Below are 17,847 nucleotides of genomic sequence, written 5' to 3' on the forward strand. Positions count from 1 at the left end.
TTAATGCACACCAAAAGCTGGTAGCATGTTAGCGACAGTTAAAGTGTGAGTATATTTTTTTAGATACTCTGTATACACACACACACACACACACATATATATATATATATATATATATATATATATATATATATATATATATATATATATATATATATATATAGTCCGAATTGCATGATTCACACTGAGGAAAATCGAAGGATCGGTCGAAAATTATGTGCTTTTGAAGGAAACATTCTTGGGGGTTTTTTTTCCAAAAGACTTTTTGTATTCCTACACGTCAACGCACAGGAAATAAATACAGAAAAGATATAAACATTCATATATTTTTCGTATTAATTTTTTATTCATATTAAAATATATATAAATCCCCGAAACAGTGTTTCATGGTAAACAACTGATGATCCCTTGAAAAATAAATTATTGGTATTATAGTAAATTCGAGAGCGAGTTGATGCAGTGATAGCAGGTGATTAAATGACTTACTGACTAGATGGTTTTCTAACGAATGATAAAAAATATTTTTTTTGTATAGTTTTAAAGGTTAAAAACTTCAAAGACTATATATATATATACATATATATATATATATATATATATATATATATTATTTAACAAATAATATAAACAAATTTACATGGTTGCAACACTGGACAATGGACATGCTAATGTTTCAGACAAATGGTTAAAACCAGAAGTCCTCGACAGACGACTTAATAAATGTTTTTTTTTTTGATGACTGGTTTCTTCTGTGAAAAGCAACCATTTATTAAGACAAGGATTTCTGGTTTTAACCGACCATTTGTCCGAAACTTTAGCATGTCCAGTGTCGCAACTATATAAAATTGTTTATATTTATAGAAATATATCTCCCCCTTCTTTTATTGGGCACTCTTAATAACCTCGTTAAATTTTACTAGTTACCACTCTTGAATACTTTTAACTTGGGATTATATAATTTTATGCATCTATATAAAATGTTACAAGGAGATATATTTTATGTATCAATTTTCAGTATTTACATTTCAATAGTGCTCAATATGTTAGAGCTACGTAGCAATGGAGTCTTCTGTCGATTTCGACGCATGAAGTTCACACAACAATTAAGTTGTCCAAAATTTGCACAGATCATTTGTTTATAGTGGTGAAGGCTTTGTGTAGAACCAAACGCACTTTTTGGATCAACTGCTAATCTCAGCCATTGCAATGACTCCCATAAGACAGCGCAGACAATAAACCTCACGTTTTATATCAGAGTTTTCTTTCCCATAGAGACATGTCTTAACAATGGTTTTAAATGTACCCCCAAATGCAAACCTAGAAATTTCTACATAATAGCACAGTACAAACAGCGCCTAGTATTCTCAAATGGTCATCCATTTGGTACTGGCCAGGCTCATGGTTGCTTAACTTTGGTGATCTGAACAGTATATACAGCCAGATAGTAATTAATGAAAATATATAGCAATTAAGCTACACAGAATCTTTTGCATTTCATCCCCAAAGGAAATCGTCAGGCTAAAGTTAATGCACTAGCCCAGATGTGGCAACAATAATCCATGTGTCAACGAATGGTGACTTTTATAGAGATGGAGAACACTAGCAGGTGTGAGCAGTTTTCTAGCTCGGTAGAGGGAGACCATCTTCTTGCGACTGTCAGTATCTGTGTATTTATTCCAATTCCTGCTGCCTCTGAATGTTAGGCCGATGAATATTCTGTTGTTGGCATTGGTTTCCCCGATATTTTTCTAGTCGTAATTCTTTCATGAATTATGGGAAGGACCATGTGAAGGTTCCTATTTACTTGCCTCCCCACGAGGGCAGAGTTAGACACAAGGCCGGTTTTTAATGTGGGGAAAATCCAGCTCCCTCAGAAAAGGGCCATCTGGATAGGAACAAAAATAAAGTGTCTCTATCATGAAGGATTTCTTCTCCACTGACCGAGGACAGAAATGGTGAAGTGTAGCATCAGAACAGATACTACACTGCGATCTTCTAATTTAAGTGAAAGGGATTTTTTTGTGGAATGAGCTGGATTCGAACTTGGGGCACTCAGGCTATCAGCTCGTACCGTTAACCACTAGATAACCGTCACCTCGCATCGCATTTAAATGAGATGTTGATATTTTTTAAGTGTTAGTTTTATTCTGTGAAAATGTTGGTTTTACAATAAAAATCTCGGAAAAAAGAAAAACAATGATTTCAATCGTTTAATAAAAAAAGTTATATAACATTATCCGGTTTTTGTAAAATTGCAAATCGAAGTTTTTCGTTGCGTTCCAGATGTAAATTGTTAAAAATATTATTCTGATAAAAGTATGATCAGAAACGGGCAATTCATGGCGGTTGCATCGTTTTTTTTTTTTTGTTTTTTTTTCTATTTCAGGGATTTAACTATGTCTTTCAATTCTAGTTGGAAATAATAAACACTGTTAACCTTTTACCTGACATTATTAAACTTCATTTGAGTTGCAAGTTGATATTTTTAAATGTTAGTTTGTGTCTGTGAGAAACTTTTTTTGCAAATGTCGCGTTTTTACCATAAGTTCGTCTTGAACAGTTCACTGATAATTCAGATCATCATCTTTGTGATCAATGGATCACCATACACATCTCTCTTTCGCCTCCTTCCCTACCTTCCTGCCCCATTCTATATTTCATATCGACCGATGATTCCGTTCAGTCTCGAAAGACAACGGATACCTCCTGTAAGGTTAGTTGCGCATATAATTGTGTGGCAAGGGTTGCTCAATCTCCAACCACACCTTTCTTGAATCAGCACTGCTTGAGTCCAGTGGCAAGGTAAGTTCAGGGCGACTGGAAACAATGGCGAGATAAGCAGAGAGCACATACAACACTTCGAAGCCCCAAATGGTCACCCATTTGGTACTGACCAGGTTCAATGTTGCTTAACTTCGGTGATCCAGCGAGAACCGGTGTGTCAACGTGATTATGCCGTACATATCTTATACTAGCAGGTCGCCTTGCATTGCCTGGTCGTAAAATACGCTTAAATATATTTTGATTAATGCAGATTTCATATTTTTTTATTATATTGAACCCGATATATAGTAATGATTTAAAAAAAAAAAAAAAAAAAAAGACTCGTGCGCCACCACCTAGAATCGAAACCAAAACGTTTAGCTTACAATTTACTTTTTCCTTTGACGTTCATGTCTGAGCTATGAAAACGTGTTTGCTGCAAGGCTAAAAATTAAAACATGAACCAATAGCTATTTCGTTACGCATGCATATTTGTAATGCCACCGTTCGACCTTCACCTGGCGAATTCCATTTTTTTTTTTAAATTTTCACACTTTTGCACTGGTCCCCCCCCCCCGGTTAAAACTCAAATATAAAGTTTCGCATGGATTTGAATACCCTATATATTAAGTTTCATGTCTGTAGATCAAAAACTGACAGAGGAGTTTGGTAGAGAAATTTTTTAACACAAATATATATACACATACATAAATATATATAGAAAGAGATTTGTATTTACTATAACTTTTTTAAGCAGATATTACGCAATTATAAATCATGTAGAATATCTGCATGAATATGATTACTTGTAATAGTTAAGTAAAGATGATCATCCCCATAAGACAACTGAAAAAACTAATAAGGAATTAATTAAAATGAATGTTTAAAAGAATATGTAAATTAGCTAAATCTTAGTGAATGCAATTCCACGACCCATGTATAACAAAATTGTATTTTCTTTTTAAATAAATAGAAAAAGGGTTTTTAATATGAATATCAATACACACACAAAAAATAAAAAAAAATAAATAGGAGTACGAGCTGTACCCGGCCACGCGTTGTTGTGGCTCAGTTTGTTTAAATGGAACACACGCAAAATAAAGACAAAATATATTTTTCTTATGTTTATATTCTCACTATTTGTGGATACACAATATTTCGAGGTGTCCCTTTTTTTTTTTTTTTTTAGAAATTTTAGCTATTTCCCTTGTGTTTACATCACATGTCACGTGACAAAACAAACATAGCCGAAATCATGTTTTTTGTTTAATCACAGAAGACTTCAATTATTGTGACATGACAATTAGGTAGATAACCTTGTTTATTGTTTAAATTGACAAAAAACGTCATATTTTTTTTTAATTAAATATCAACTTTCGACTGGCCGATTTTATATCAGCCGACTTGTACAATGAACACTCCGTATATATACATTTTTGGTACTCTTGCAGAATTTGACCTGGATCCTCAGGATTTTTCGTCAATTATGATTCGGGCTCGACCGGCAGTCACCGGATTAAGCTGAACAAAGTAACAGGCGCAGTTAAATATATAAAAAGAAACGAAGAAAAAATAGAAATACAATACATAAAAAATAACGAAAACCTACTGTAAATTTACTTAAATACATATTTATTTTTCCCCAAGAAAAGTTGCATTTTGTTTATTTACTTTTATTATTTGTTTTGTAATTTTTTTATCAACAAAAGTTGGGTCTTTTTTCCAAGAAAAGATGAATTTTTTACCGTTAATTGTTAGGTGAAAGATTTTACAATTTTTTTTTTTTTTTTTTTTTTTTAAGAAAATTGCCAGTCAAGGTTTTTTTTTTTTTTTTTTTTGTAAACAGAATTTTTATCATAAGAAAAGATGAATGCTTTTTATGAAAACCGTAAATTGTTAGGTGAAAGCACAGAAACGTTTTTAATGTTATAAAAATAATCAGAAAAAATACCCTGTGTTTCAGTATTTAAACAACGCTTGCCTTTATCCGGTGATTGCCGGTCGAGCCCTAACCATAATTGATGGAAAATCCCAAAGATTCAGGTCAAATTCTGCAATAGTACCGTTCATTTTAATTTCATTTCTTTTTTTAATTTTTGGAGCAGATTATTAGCAATTGCAAACTAAGAAATTTAAAGAAAAGGCAAAAAAAAAAAGAATTCAATATTTAAGAATTTTAAAGGGGTGCACACTTTTTAATACAATGTTTTATTGGAAACACTCAAGGGAAACACAAAACCAAATTATTGCCCTTACGGGAGAGGTTCTTTTCGTTTTTTCAATAATTTCAGCAGATTATTGATTTGACACTCAGCTACTAGATTCTGCAAGTTCATTTTTTTTTAACGCCAAAAATTCAATATTTAAAGATTTTTAGGGATTGTTCAGTTTCTAATATAACGTAAGTAGATTTAGAAGTTTGTGGTGGTTTCCTGATTAAACTTTGTGTGTTAATCTTATTTTTTAAGTAAAAATAATATTTAGGTTTGGATATAGATTCCTAAACTCATTTCACTTTAAATAATTTAAGTGACTGAAATAGGAATCTCATTAGTCACTGAACAAATATACATCAAATTCCATTTAAAATCTTTAATTTCCTGAATAGTAAAAACGATTCACAATGATCGCTTTGCTGCTAATATCCATTTTCAATGAATAATTGATAAGAAAGCGACCACATGTGGTTAATTTAAATTAATTAGATTTTAATCTCATGATTACATTTTCAATAATCGCGTGATTAAATTTTACCTATTTGAAATTTGTGAAACATTTCTAATATACCCATACTTTAAACAAATTCTTTTTACTTTAAGCGAGATACTAATTTTGACCGAAAGTCTGTTTTAGTGATGTCACGTAACTGGTGATATTTCTCTAAATAAAAAGGTGGCGACATCATTACAAAGAAAACCATCTAATTTATTAAATAAAAATTAAGTATAATGTTATAATTAAAAAGATATATATAAAAACACGCATGAGTACGATGAAAATGCTATTCCAAAATGTTGAAGCAATCAGTCCAGTGGTTTAGATTATCGGTTACGAACAAACATACATTTTACATTTTCATTTATATATATATATATATATATATATATATATATATATATATATATATATATATATATATACTAGCTGGCAGCCTGACATTGCCCGGCCATACAATAGGCTTGAATATGATATTTAAATTCATGCAGATTGCGTATGTATTATTATAGAATCAATTCTCTATTGAATTTTATATATTACAAGGAATAATGTGCCCGGTGGATTAATTCGCAAAAAAAAAAGAAAAAATTTTTTTTTTAAATAATGACAGTCGCCCATCAAATCCCTTCTGTATTAGTTTACAATATCACGTCAGCTGATATCTGTGCTTGACGATGAATGCACTGGAAAAGTAATTTCTGATTAATATTTTGTTTTAAAATATGCAAACGAAGAAATGATTTGCAGCGATTTTAAATGGTACCTCTTCTTTTATCGTAAATTGAAATCATTAAAAAAAAAAGAAAATAACAATAGTCTCTTGCTTTTAGACAGAGTTAAAAAAAAAAAAAGACTCATCAACCTAATAAGTCTTGCAGTAGCAACCAAACACCAGCTTTTGTTCCATTGCTGAAATTTTGCGTCTCTGTGCTTGTTTTACAAATACTTTAATGGAATGTGCTCCGGTGAACTCAAAGAACTTGTACACTCTCGATGTAAATACCCCCAACTAATCTGACAAGCAGCAAAATCCCACCTCTTCACTGTAGGGATCCCTAGATGCGAGAGAACCTTCTACTCAAATAGTTTCTTCCCCTGAACTGCTAGACTTTGTATTCTCTCCCGGATTCTTGCTTCCCTGGCTGTACTGACATGCGGAAGATCAAGTGTAATGTGAATCGATATCTTGCTGCTCAACTCCCTACGTAATATCTCTGTAAATTTGGTCCAAATTAGTAGCCCCTTACATCAAACTGGCATTGTCTCTTTTTTTTGGATGAAATAGTGACTAAAAAATAAATTCCATTAGCAAAGTTCTACCAAATGTGAATCAGCTAATCGTGGTTGTCCAGTTCCTTAGACATCCACTGATGCAATTGTGCCACCCAGGCAGTGAGGTAAATTAATTTTCTCTTCTAACAACGAACTTTGTACAAAAACATTCGAAAATGCAGTTGCGACAAGAGAGATGGTATATAAAGAATCGGAATCGGGAATTTAGTACAGAATCGGTAATTGTATCGGAATCAGGAAAACTATTGGAATCGTCCCATCACTAGTGTGTGGGTGTGTGTGTGTTTTAGTCTTTTCTTTTTTTTTTCCAATAAAATAGTTGAACTTTCTGCTTGACTATTTGTAGGTTTCAACTCATTTTAAATATGGTGACATTGGTCTCGAGTTGAACCACCAGAACAAAAGCAGGTTGCCCTTTCATTCGTTCGTGTTAATCGTATCATGAGTCTGACATTTCCAACTGCTATAAAACATCCCACATGGAATGACATCTAGTTGGCATATCGCTGGTAAATTTCCAAAATCAGAAACGGCATGCTTACAATTTCACTTGCATAGGATAACAGTAAATTATGCCGCCATTTAAAAAAATAAATAAATAAAATAATGAAAAAAAAAAAAGCTGTTCTTTCAGTAAATAGTTGTCACTTTGAAAACATTGCGTAAGGTTAATTTGAAAATATTTGAAAACGAAAAAAAAAATGCCTGAAATTTTTATTAAATCATTAAAATCTTTCCTTTTTTATCTAAAGCCTTCTGTATAATACACATCTTTTTCAAAGAAGACTGTGGGATTTTTTTCTCTTCATTTTTATTGTGGTATTTAAATATGAGTTTGGTTATTATCTTTGAAAAAAGATGTGGCAACAGTACTCCATTTTAGGACAGACCTGGCTCTTATACAGATAAAGGATTGCATCGGCAGTGAGATACTTGCTGGTGCGGTAGAATGATCCAACCATTTTTCCAGCGATATTGGCAACAGATTTGATGTATGTGTTCCATTTCAGATCAGGCGTGAAGGTCAGTCCCAGAAGCTTGTCAAGCAAGACATGGAACTTCCCCGAGATTAGAGCTATTCATTCCAGTTGGGGTGTAATGGGGGTCGGAGCGATTATAATGAAAAAAGAGAAGCTTGGTTTTCAATGCATTAAAATTAACTAGCCACCTTTTTCCCCATTGTACCACTTTATCAGGATCAGAAGAGAGAGAATCAAAAAGATCTTGGTCATTGCTGGCCTTTGAAGTGTTGCCATAGATGATAGTGCCGTCTGCATAAATGCCTACAAATGATCTAAGAATGTGATTTGGGAGATCATTTATGAAGATCAGGAAGAGAGTTGGGCCCAGGATGGAACTCTGAAGGACGCCAGCATCAATATTCTGAGTTTCTGATTAAATCATTTGGTAAGGTTAATCAATTAATAAATACTAGCGGGACCTGTGGAAATTTCATAGGGGACTCGTTCATATCTAATATATTAATGTTGGCATTCTGTAGATGTTCAGTGTAAATGGAGACGCTCTGATATTATTGTAGCTCTTTTGTTAAAACTACAAAAGTATTTATCTAAGCTAGGAGGTACGCTCGGTGTAGCTCAGTCGTAAAATACGCTTAAATATGATATTTTAAATCTTGCAGATTTTTGTATATATATATATATATATATATATATATTGTATATATATATATATATATATATATATATATATATATTGTATATTATTATAGAGTAAATGTTCTATCGATTTTTATATATTATAAATTAGCGATTTAAAAAAAAAAAAAAAAAGAATATATCCTCATGACTTGGGTGCATCAAACTTATATATATAAACGAGTTCCTTCAGCTATAACCGGAACCAAAATTTATGAAGAATTCTTGGTAAGATTATTTATAACAAGAAATGGAAGTCCATAACAATGAAAGGACAGTCACTCGGATGTAAGCGTGAAACGCAAAATAAATAACACATTATCGTATTAATTATAGATTTCATTACATTTTTGTTTGTTTGTTTTTAAATATTTTCAAATTAACTTGACGAAATGTTTTCAAAGATATGACAATAACTCCTATTTAAAATTTTCACCAAACCATTCACATTTATTTTAGATTTACAACAATGGTCAACAATACCAAACATATCCTTTCTCTTTCCACGAGGGGCTGACCTCTCAGAGTTAATACCGCTAGAAAAACGAAGAAAAAAGAAAGGAAATAAAGTATATATTTTTTCAAAGACGACCGTTCAAAAAACAATTTCAAAATCCAATTGAAATAAGGAAATAGCATTTGGTACAAATAAATGTCTCAATAACATTTTCTACCATTATTATTGACGATTTGCTTTAAAAACAAGACTGAAACTAGGTCCCAAAGTCGATCGACAATTTTTTCTCTTTTTCTTTCATTCTGTTATTGTAACAGAGCGCAGATGCAAGTATGTCGGCTGTATGCCAATGCTGAGCAGTGTGTGAGATGACGTCACTGAGGAAGGAAAAAAAGAAGGACGTGTGCGCAGATCGAGGATTACATTAGAGACGTGGGAGACGTCACGGCTGTAGCGGAAGTCACCCGTGACGGGAGAATGAGGAATCAAGTATTTTTTTTTTTTTTAAACTGAAAAAGTACTTTTCTATTCCTTGTCTTTGTCTCCTTTGCGATGGAGTCTACCACGTGTTGGGTTCCGAGTATGGACATCTAACTCTACATCTTAATACGTGCGTAAACGGGTACAATGTTACATCATGTTGAGCCCAGTTGTCAGAGAAGGAAAGCAGGAGAGAGTTAGAGAGGACAGTGGGACAGAGAGAGAGAAAAAGAAAGAAAAAAAGTTTTTAAAAAAAGATGTCACGATGTCAAACTTTATTTATTTATTTATTTATTTATTTATTTATTTTTAAACTCTTCAATTTTGTTAACCTTGTTCTCGGGCAATATCGGGTATCCCTCTTTGTAAACAATAAATCGTTGTAAAAAATACTGTTTTTGCCATTGAATATCCACCTTCCGAAAAGGTTTATTATTTGATACAGAAAGTTCCTCGCAGATTTCACGTTCCTATGTCTAATAGGATAAAAAAAATAGTTATTTGCCAGACACGGGCACATGTCTGTGATGTAAGTATAGATTAGTAGTCGACCCCGCCCCCGCGTCGCCATCTTCCATTTCCGTTACTCTTTTCTCCATTGAAACTGTCCCATTCATGTCGTCTGTACTGACCAACCTCGTTTAACTTTGGGTGATCTCAATACCTGTCACTCTCTATTTACTGCTTGCTTAAACACTTTGTACCGAAACTTGGTTAATTTGAACTTATTCTGCCAACTGCACATTTTGATAACAAAGTTTCAGTTTCCTTTCACAATCAATTGAGGCATGTCTTTTTTTTTTTTTTTTTTTTAACCTACAAGAAAAGAAAGAAAGACGGAATGAAGAAAACGTGCCAATCAAAAGTACACGATTTGAAACAAGGATTTTTCATTGACTACTATCACTCTTTATTTAGCAGTTGTTTGTTACTTGTGTTTTTCTACATTTTTATTAATGTGACTTCTTAAAGGTTGGTATGCTCCTCTCTCTCTCTCTCTCTCTCTCTCTCTCTCTCTCTCTCTCTCTACCCTGTGCCTATCCATCTCCCTATCTATTTTCCTATCTTTCTATCTATCTTCATCCTCGCCTATCTCCCTCTACCCATCCACCCACCCATCCACCTATCTATCTATCTATCCCTTCCCTATTTCTCTCTCTCTCTCTCTTTCTTTATCTTTTTATTTCTCTCTTCCTCCCCTTTTTCTCTCTTTATCTCATTCTCTTTATCTTTATTTATCTTTCTCGCTCTCTCTCCCCCTCTTTATCTTCCTCTTTCTTTCTACCTCTTATTCTCACTTCATCCTCGGATTCCACAAAAATAACCTGGCAGCTCTTTTGGCATTACCTGCTTCTCACAGAGAAATGGTAAAGCTTGGAATGGTGCTCCTCTTCGAACTGAACAAAATCCCATTCCTCAGCTTAACAGTATAGACCTAACTGATGCCAAAACAACGCATCTTCTGTAGAACTGATTGTCGGGGACGTATCCTTGACGAACATGATGAGAAAATCCCACCCTCGCCCTCTTTCCCTAAACAGGCTCAGACATTCATGATTAAGCTTACAAGCGGGGAGGGGGGGTATTATTTTTACTAATAAGTTTTAGAATTTTAATTTGATTACCGTAATACCTTGAGATACGAATTTAATTTGTTCCATGACGGCCGAAGTATCTCAAAAAAAAAAAAAAGTCCCATCTGAATTTAAAAAAAAAACAAAATTAATCTGTTCCAAGGGTAAAAGAATTATCCAAAACAAGTTCAGTTTATGTTCAAATTACACTCGACAATTAATAAAGATAAATAAACTCAGAAATTGATAATGTGTATTAATGAAAACAACAAAAAATATTATTCGAGTGCAAGGAGGCAGAAAAGCAAGACTACCACACACACACACACACACACACACACACACACACACACACACACACACACACACACGATATGTTAACTAAAAAGAGGCAAGATTATACACAAATAAAAATAGTAAATGAACTTATTAAATGCTTAGTATTTAAGTCTTAATGTAACAGAAAGTATGTATAAAAAAAAATAAAGAATAAAATTGTAACCTAGTTACCATAGAGACAGGGATGCGTGGCTAATGAAGGTGAGTTAGGTGAAGGCAGGGAGAGAGGACTAAGACAGCATAGTCTAGCCTACGATACACACATGCATAAACACACTTTTTTCTTGCTTTGCGTTTTGTATTTTTTTTTTTTTTTTTTCGGTTTTAATTTTTTGTCATCGCACGATTTTTTTAAATCGTATCTCAAAAAGATTTTCGTATGTTAGGGCATAAATATAGATACAGTGTATCGTCGTATTAAAAAAAATAGTATCTTAGTGCATTCGTATCTCGAGTTAATCCGGCATAATCACGTTGACACACGGGTCCTGTTTAGATCACCGAACTTAAGCAACGATGAGCCTGGCCAGTATCAGATGGGTGACCATTTGGTACTGCCAGGTGCTGTATGTGCTCTCCGCTTATCTTGGCATTGTTTCCAGTCGTCCTGGACTTCTCCTTGACACTGGACTCAAGCAGTGCCGATTCAGGAGAGGTGTGGTTGGAGATTGCACAACCCTTGCCACACAATTACATCATGCAGCTGCCCCTACAAGAAGTATCCTTTCTCTTTCGCAGACTGAACGGAGGTATTGAATGGATCTCAAGTTATTACGATATTCGTTTGTTTGTTTGTTGCTAATTTGTATATTAATAAAAATGCGCATGTTTTTCTTGTGACCGAGTGACTTCATACTTTTTTTTGATAAAATGAACGTCTGCATTCCTGGGGGTTTAATATGATGCTAAAACTCTCATAATCTTATGTTGCTGAATTTTTTAGATGAGGATTGATAATTCGTATTGTTTGGATTATTCGGACTACTGTTCTCATCTTCAGTTTTATTTGCACAAGGTTTTGGTCGATGTAACCTCCGACCTTCTTCAGGTGTATCTTGTCAAACTCGAGAATCTTTCCACCAAACTTTGGAATGTGCACGGAATTTCGAATAGATCTGTGGTGTAGTGGATAAAGTATTTTGTAAAATTGTAAGTCACATTCTTCTGGAGGTTGAAGGTTCAATCCTCAGTCTGAGAAACTCTCAGAATACAATTACGAATTACTTAAAATCCAATAATTTCCACTACTAACAATTACTACGACATTGTCCCATTGACCATTGTACATTTACTAACCCTTATCCTCAAGTGGCTTCTGGGACTTGATAAGTGGTGATTCCTTTGAAAAAAAAAAAAAAATCTTGTTTATTTGCTTGGCTGTTTGCAGATTGAATGTTTTAGATTATTATTTTTTTTTTTACATAGGCATCACCACTTATCAAGGCCCAAAGACCACTCGAGGATAAGGGTTAAGAGTGTACAGTAGTCAGTTGAACAATATAGTAATGGTTAGTAATTTGTGTTGCTTTGGTTTGTTAGCTACTATGTCATTATCTCTACAATTTCTTGTGTGATGTACAACTTGTATTGCAATCAACACAGGAGAAGGAAAACACTTATCCTCATTGGTTTCGAAAGAATGTATAGTTAGAGAACGTAGAGGCCTTATCCCAAATCCTGAAAACCTTCAAAGAAGAGACAGTGCAGTACTTCAGTAAATTACTCAACTAGAAGTTGCCGAAGCCTCAGTAATAATCTAGCGTTGTATTCAAGGTAAATGATAAGTGTAACCCTAAAGAAAACAACACTACAGCTTTATTTTAAAACTTTTATTGAAAAAATCAATTCAGGTAACTTTATTATGTAATAGAGCTGACATTTATACAATGTAGCCGCTTTCAGCCTCAATCATCGCCTCGATACAGGTCCAAAATAAGGAGCATGCCTTTTCCACAAGCACCGACGGGAACTTAGCGGATGGTGGCAATCAGGCTAGCTTTTGCGTTATGGGAGGTCATGTTGGTGATGTTCTTGACATATGACCAAATGAAGTAGTCCAGCGGGTTCAGGTCGGGGAAGGAGAGCCAGGGAGAGAAGGTAGAAAGTTGTAGCACTCCTTCTGATATCCAGCCTGGTTCTCTTTGGACTTGTGGGCCGGCTCTGAGTCCTACTGCCACACCCAAGGTCTACTAGGGGATCACCACACTGTTCAGCACATTCAGGTACACTTTGGTGTTTACTTTCTAGCCGACTAGAAAATGTGAGGTGGCACGATGTGGCCCTTACTCGAAACCACATCAAAGACCATAACCATGGCTTGAAGCTTTGTTTTCATCACCCTGGGCATGACTCTGTTATTCATGGCAATCCAACGATGCATTTTGAGGGTGCTGGCAATGGTCCTATTATCATAATTTGGAACGGTAGAGAGCATGAGTTGTACAGTGGCACATCTCCAATCTTGCTCATTGAACATTGTGTCACTTTCAGACATGAAAGAAGGCTCCTATCGCTCTTGGGATTTGTACACAACTGGCTAACTAGTAGATGGTCTGCAAAAGAAAACCAGTTTTCATCAAACGGAAATGGAATAATGTCGTCTTTTCTAGGGCGACAATTTTATCATTCCATGCTGTACAAAACAAAGTAGCACTGATTAAATGTGTTAACTGATAGGAGGAAAGACAAATGAGATGAGAAGTGGTGGGTGGAGGGTGCAAGAGAGAGTAGTGTTAGTAGTAGAAGGAGCGTAAGAGGATGACGTGAATGAGGTAATTAAAGAAAAAGGTAGGAGGGGGAGAAGAATACAAATATTGTCTTATATATAAAGACTAGACTGGGTGCTTGGCGTTGCTCGGGTGTTTGGAGGTGTGTGTTGAGCAAAAAAAAAAAAAAAAAAGAAAGAAAAATTGGTAGTAAGCAGACAGGCTCTAACCTGTACTGCGAAGGAGGATAGAATGTAAAAAAAAAAAGGAAAAAAGTGAGGTCTTTGTTGCATCAATCGCCAAACCATAAAATACATACTAACTGAAAGAAATACGAAAATATCTATCAAACCAGTAACTTTTCTCTTTTCTTTTTTCCAAACAATAACCAAAATGCCTGAGGATGGTCAAAGGCCGAAACATTGCACAAATAAAACGCAAGATGAGAACAATAGTCTGACCAATATAAGTAATATAAACAATGAGCCGTCATCTAAAAAATTAAGAACTTTAATAAATCGACAAAATTAATTGCACAAAGAAAAGTCTTATAATGCAAAGAAATTAATGAATCTTAAATAGATTTAAAAATAAATTTATTTGAATAAAATGGGCAGAAAAAGACCAATTGTATAATATAGGTAATATTTGGAGAGGAGTTCTGTCCTCTATCACAGCAGTGTTTTTTGGGTTTTTTTTTTTACTTCAATTTTCACCCCAAACAAGGCACAGTGCCACTTTGAAGTAGGTGGCTACTATTGGGGACATAAGTTGCAGGGGTATTATGAAGAGAGATGAGTAGCAAGATGTCTGTTCACATTACATTTGAACTTCTGCATGTCAGTACAGTTGGGAAAGCAGAATCCTGCAAGGGAGTTCCAAATTCTAGCAGTTCTGGGAAAGAAACTATTGGAGTAGAAGGCCTTCTTACATCTAGGGATCTCTACTGTGAAGGGGGGAGATTTGGCTGCTCGTCGGGTTTGTCGGGGGTAATCACGTTGAGAGGGAAACAAGTGCTTGTAGTTCGTCAGAGCATTCACCGTTAAAGTACTTGTAGAACAGGCAGAGGGATGCAACATTTTGTGGATGGGAGAGAGGCTGAAGCCTAGATGACAGTTCAGCACCTATCAGGTTGGCGACTCTCTTTTGAACCTTGTCCAGGAGTGAGAGACAAGTAACAGATGCACCAGCCCAAATGTGACAACAGTACTCCATACATGGGCGAATGGTGGCCTTATAGAGGTACAGGATACTTCCAGGTGTAAGTAGTTTTCTAGCACGGTAGAGAGAGCCCACCTACTTTGCAGCAGCCTTGGCAATGTTCTCAATGTATCTATTCCAGTTCATGTTCCCTGTAAATGTTAGGACGAGGAGTTTAAAGGAAGTACTTTCGGATAATGTGTTCTTAGCCATTGCTATTGGTGGTAGAGAAGGTTTCTTGTAGTTATTGAAGGAGACAAGCTTAGTCTTAGCAGCATTGAATGTGACCATCCATTTTTGTCCCCATTCCACTACAGATTTGAGGTCATCCTTTAGTGTTTCTGCCATTTCCTTGGGTATGTGTTCATTTGTTTCCCCCCCCCCCCCCGTGCCTGTTATATAGAGTGATGTCATCAGCAAATATGCCCATCTCCGAAACAATTTTATCAGGGAGGTCATTTATGAACATTAGGAATAATAAAAGTCCAAGGATAGACCCCTGAGGTACTCCCGCATTTATATCATATTGTTTAAAATGTACGACCGTCGAGGACAACTTGGATTTTTCTCTTACTTAAGGTTTTAATTACATTATGTATTATTCTAGTGATACCATATGATCTAATTTCCCCTGTTTTGTCTAGTGTTTCATGCGTCAGTGGAAATATGTCTAATGAGATCTATCTCACCATAAAACAGTTGTTTAAGGAGTCTTTTGTCCTCCATTCTAATCATTATTAGAGTGGTAGTTCTCAACCATTTTTTTCATTTTTATTTATTTCTATTTTTTTGAGCCAGTAAAACTTTTCATCGTTGGATTAATATTCCACACTTTCAAAAAAATGTTTGGCTCAAAATGGGCATTCGTACTAACAAATTTCCCCACTCTCTATCTGTGCCTAAATAGATCCTAACTTACCCTATATGTGCTTCCGGGTTGCTTTAGCTCACACTACTGCATTTATATTTACTCTCTATCGCCCCCACAACAGCGGAGTTACTATCTTTCAAAGCATATCTGAGAAAATTGACCAAGTCCTATCTGCTTATCCTTCAGCTAACATTCACGTATGTGGAGACTTCAATGTTCACAACGTCGAATGGTTGACCCACTCAAACAAGACCGATGATGAGGAGAGGTTCTGTCATGATTTCTCCATTGCCTATGACCTCACTCAGATTGTTCAGAAACCCACCCGTGTGCCCGACAATGACGGCCAGTATGCGAGCCTACTAGACCTTTTTCTCACAACTTGCCCTGAACTATGTTCAGTTTCTGTTCTGTCGCCTCTTGGATCTTCCGACCACTCTGTTGTATCAATTAAGATAAAAATGAAATGTAATAAGTCCCCAGACGTACCTCTCCATCGTACAGTATATCGATACACTAAGGCTGACTGGGATAGCTTCCGTACATTTATATCTGATCTACCTCTGCATTCCATGTTTAAAAAGGATGTGTCCTCTATAGTATTAGACCTGACTGAATGGTTAATTGTAGGTATTGACCATTTCATACCCTCTAAAAAGTTTCAGCAAAAACCTAACAGCCAGCCATGGTTCTCTCCAGAATGTGCTGCTGCCATTGCGCACAGAAATCACTTTTTCCACTGCTTCAAACATAATAGATGTATGGAAACTAAAGCCGTTTTCAGGACTGCCAGCAACCATTGTAAGAAAGTAATAAGGAACGCAAGAGAGTTGTATGCTCAATCTGTTAAGTCCAAAGTAGCTGAGCAGCAGCTTGGTTCCCACCAGTTTTGGCAAATAGCAAACAGAATCCTGAACAGAAGCGTGTGCTCCATCCCAACTATTATCAATGGACCTGAGGTAATCTCGTCAGCATCAGACAAAGCCAAACTCTTTGTCAAGAACTTTGCAGCTAATTCTACCCTTTGCGACCAAGGCCGCCAACCCCCAATATTTCCTCCTGTATCAGAAAACATGCTATGTGATATACGTATATCTGTACGTGATGTTGCCAAGCTTATCAAAAACCTTGATTCCAGTAAAGCAACTGGCCCTGACGGTATTCCAATTATAGTACTAAAAAAACTTCAACCTGAACTAGCGCCCATACTTACAAAACTGTTTAAACGTTGTCTTAAGGAGAATAGTTTCCCATCTCCCTGGAAAATCTCATCAGTATGCCCTGTATTTAAGAATTCAGGTGATCGCTCATCCCCCTCTCAGTACAGGCCAATAAGTCTCCTGTGCGTCATGAGTAAGTTGCTAGAATCTGTGTTAAATATAGAAGTAATCAACCATCTCAACAAAAATAACCTTCTTAGTGACACTCAATATGGTTTCCGTTCTGCTAGATCTACAGCAGATGTGCTTACAGTTATATCGCATGGGATTAGCAAATCTCTCGACGGTGGCAATCTTTCTAGGGCAATTGCTCTTGACATATCTAAGGCCTTTGATAGGGTATGGCATAAAGGTTTACTTCATAAGATCGCTAGCTATGGTATAGCTGGAAATGTCTTCTCAATTATTAAATCATTTCTTTCTGATAGGTTCATAAGAGTAGTAGTTGATGGGCAAAAATCAGAAGCTCACAGTATTAATGCCGGTGTCCCTCAGGGGTCCATCCTGGGCCCAACTCTTTTCCTGATCTACATTAATGATCTTCCAAATCACATCCTTACATCATTTGT

The 17,847-nt window shown here is 35.4% G+C and overlaps 1 protein-coding gene across 47 annotated transcripts in view; it reads left to right on the plus strand.

Annotated features, from left to right (window-relative positions):
- LOC145291925 (tensin-3-like) overlaps nucleotides 1-17,847 on the plus strand; it is a 1,436,242-nt gene that overhangs the window by 998,838 nt on the left and 419,557 nt on the right. The window lies entirely within an intron of this gene.

This window comes from Euprymna scolopes, chromosome 13, assembly GCF_053919585.1.
Source record: "Euprymna scolopes isolate OS-2025 chromosome 13, ASM5391958v1, whole genome shotgun sequence".
Taxonomy (NCBI): domain Eukaryota; kingdom Metazoa; phylum Mollusca; class Cephalopoda; order Sepiida; family Sepiolidae; genus Euprymna; species Euprymna scolopes.